Genomic DNA, 3,657 nt, shown 5'->3' on the forward strand with positions numbered 1-3,657 from the left:
AATCACCAGACCCAGGCCTGTGGTACCTGAGGCTCACTCTGTCCTAAAGGATACAGGAGAAAGATTTATGCATCCCCACAGTGCCAGTCTCTAGTCAGGCCCTCAAAAAACCTGGACTAAATAAGATAAAAGAGTCTCCAGTAGTCACCAAACTTTGAGATTTGAAACTTTTCTATTAGAAATCAGAACCCAGAAACTAGGAGCTGGCATTAATTTTGTGTATCGGGGAGGACATCTTTCTTTCCTACAATCATGGTTCTAGTTTTCAATGTAGAGGAGCTTAGGAGCTGTAGGCTGATGCCTAAGTCATAGTCTGCTTGTTTCCTCCCCTCTCCTCACTGATATTTTTTAACCACAAAGAAAACCCTCAAGTTTGCCTCCAACATAAAGGAGTGGAAAACAGTATGGTTGTCTCTGAAAAAATTAAAAACAGAATTGTTACATAACTCAGCTATTCTAGATCTGGGCATAGATTCAAAATATTTGAAAGTAGAGTTGCAAAGTGATATTTTTATACGCATTTTCATAGCAACATTCTTCCCAATAGCTTAAATGTGCAAGTAACCCAATTGCCCATCAAAAGATGAATGGATAAGCAAAATGTGACATATGCATGCAATGATATATTGTTCAACCTTAAAAAGGAAGAGAATTCTGACCCATGCTGCATCATTTATGCTGCCTGAGGATATTGTACTATGAAGTAAGGGACAGAGGCAGGTCAAACAGCACAGACTGTATGATTGTACTTTTATCAGGTACTTAGGGGAGTCAGATCACAGAGACACGGTGTAGAATAGTGGTTGTCAGAGCACGGAGGAGAAAAGAAGGGGGAGTTACTGGTAAAGGCACGAGGTTCCAGACCCAAAGATGAATGATTATTCCAAGGTGCCAGACGAAAAGAAAATGGAGTCCTGGTTCTCTGTGCAATCAAGTGGCATTTATTCCACCTGGGTGCAGGTAGGGTGAAATTCCTCACAGGGAAAAAAAACACATGTGGGTTATGGCGGATGGAAATTTTAAAGGATGAGAGATGCAGGGATTGGTCCACTCACTATTTCCTAGGAGGGACATACACTCAGTCCTTCTCGGGTCAGTTCTATCTGGGCAGGTGGATGAGAAAGGGCCAGAGAAGTAGAGATTGGTCCATTCACTATTTCCAGGGAGGGATATGTACTCTATCCTTCCTGCGTGCGCTAGTTCTACCTGGGCAGGTCAGTAATCTGATGCTATCAAAAGGTACAGAGGTTCACTTTTATTTTTATTTATTTTTTTGAGGGAGGACAGTGTCTTACTATGTCACTCTTGGTAAAGTGCTGTGGCATCACAGCTCACAGCAACCTCCAACTCTTGGGCTTAAGTGAATCTCTTGCCTTAGCCTCCCAATTAGCTGGGACTACAGGTGCCCGCCATAATACCCAGCTATTTTTTGGTTGTAGTTATCATTGTTGTTTGGTGGAGCCAGGCTGGGTTCTAACCTGCCAGCCCTGGTGTATGTGGCTGGCGCCCTAACCACTGAGCTACAGGTGCCAAGATGAGGTTCACTTTTAAACAATAAAAAGAACCATGGAACTTGAGGCTGGTGAAGGTTGCACAACATCAGGAACTACACATGTAAAGTAAGCTATGATGGTATTTTCTGCATATTTTATCACAATAAGAAATAAATAGAAAATAAAACACAGAAAAGGAGGAAAGAATTAGGTGATTATCACTTCCTGTTCCTCACAAACACTCCATACTGTTCTTTATGACGGCTCTCCCGCCAAAGCTCGTCTGTGGGGGGCAGGAGAGTCAATCTGTGCTCCAGGACTTAGAAGTATGACTTAGGCAACAAATTTCCTATCAACCAGGGTTCTACACAACTGCTCCCCCTACGCAGTCCCACCAGTACTTTTTCTTCTTTTCCAAACCACTCAAGTACAGATTAAGTTTAACTCTAGCTAATTTCATACAAGATGTTAGGCTTTTATGTTAACTCACTAATTTAATCTTCTGATACAATTTGCTCTTAGAAGTAATGTTACTACCTAGTTCCTGTTGTCCTTTTAGAACTGCTCTCCATCCCATACACAAGGGGCCAGAAGAGTATAAAAATGCAAGAGCTGGTGACTTCTAATTCAAGTTACAGTACATTTAGATGAGGTTTTGAGGGTGGTGCTTTCATAATGGGTTTAGTAACCTTAAAAAAGAAGAAGCAGTGACATCACGGGGTTTTCTCCCTCCTCCTTTCTTTGCTATGGGGGAATACAGCTACAAAGCTGCCCATCTGCAAGACAGGAACCCAGCCCTCAGAGGAACTGAATCAGTTGGCACTTTGATCTTGGACAGATTCTTGCACTTGGGAAGACTCTGTAGTAGCTTGCAATACCTGAGTCTGATCCCCTGAGGGCACAGTCAGTCTCAAAGCCACTTCAGTGACTCACCTAGCTGTTGCTTCCCATCCTACTAGTAAACACAGCTCCTCAAGGCCCCTTGGAATTCAACCGCGAGCTCTGAGCTAAAAAGCCCTGTCCCCTTTCTTTCCCAGACCCATCTTTACAGATGCCAATTCTAATTTCCCCACACAAAATCAATTCCATAAGTGGAGAATAAGAGAAAGGCTTTAATCATCATATACAATTTCAATAAGAACCGTGAGAATTCTAAGTAGAAACAAAAGAAAAGTTTCTTAACATTAATTAATTACATGGAGAGTTTTTCTAATTGAAAAAACTTGAAGTCATGCAGGAAAGGAGGAACAAAATGCAATGATCTCCACAGCAGACCTCAGGCAAGGCATAAGTCTGGTGTAAAAGTTCCCAGACACGGTATGAGGCCCTCCCTGGGGTGTCTCGGGCTCCTTCCAGGGCATCAGTTGAAGTGGGCCGTGCTATGGGTAGCAGGCAGGGCTGGGTTTCCTCTCCTGTCCAGGTTCCTCTGTACTTCAAACCTTGGTTTTTAGCAGCTTCCAGGGACAGCCTGGGCTCCAGGAGGCGAGCTGGGCGTGTCTGGTCACCTCCGCCAGTGCTGGCTTGTCCTGGCTGGTTCAGGCCCCATTGGATCCAGCTCTCGGAATCTCCCTCATATGAAGGGAAATGTGGGTCCCCTGTGGTTTTAGCCATGGGCTCCAGGGTGTGCGGTTCTCCATGGCGTTTCTGGCCATTCTCAGCTCCCAGGGCTTCTCTGAGCCCCGTGTCAGCCCAGTGCAGAGCCCTGGGGCTCTGCGTTCACATACCCACAATGTTGGGGGCACTGGCAGGAGGGGCTGCTCAGGGCCTCAAAGTTATCGCCATGCTCTCGGTTCAGGTCCCGCGGCATCAGGGTCCCGGGACATGCCCAACTCCAGGATGGCTCTTCTAAGGCTGATGGATGGAGCTCCATAGCTTTAGCCTCTGGAGGCTTAACCAGGCCCAGCTGAGCAACTGGGCTAGGAAAGCGCTAGTAACTTTACTGACTGTGTTTTCTTGTTTGTTTTCTTTTTTACTGACTGCGTTTTTTTGTTTTCTTTTTTACTGACAGCGGTTTTTATAGCCAGCTGGTCTGTTAGGAACAGGAAGTTGGATCCCAAACCCAATCACACGGGGAGGAAGTTGGATCCCAAACCCAATCACATGGGGAGGAAGTTGGATCCCAAACCCAATCACATGGGGAGGAAGTTGGATCCCAAACCCAATC

This window comes from Otolemur garnettii, unplaced genomic scaffold (genome assembly GCF_000181295.1).
Source record: "Otolemur garnettii isolate 467f Iridium unplaced genomic scaffold, OtoGar3 scaffold00063, whole genome shotgun sequence".
Classification (NCBI taxonomy): Eukaryota; Metazoa; Chordata; class Mammalia; order Primates; family Galagidae; genus Otolemur; species Otolemur garnettii.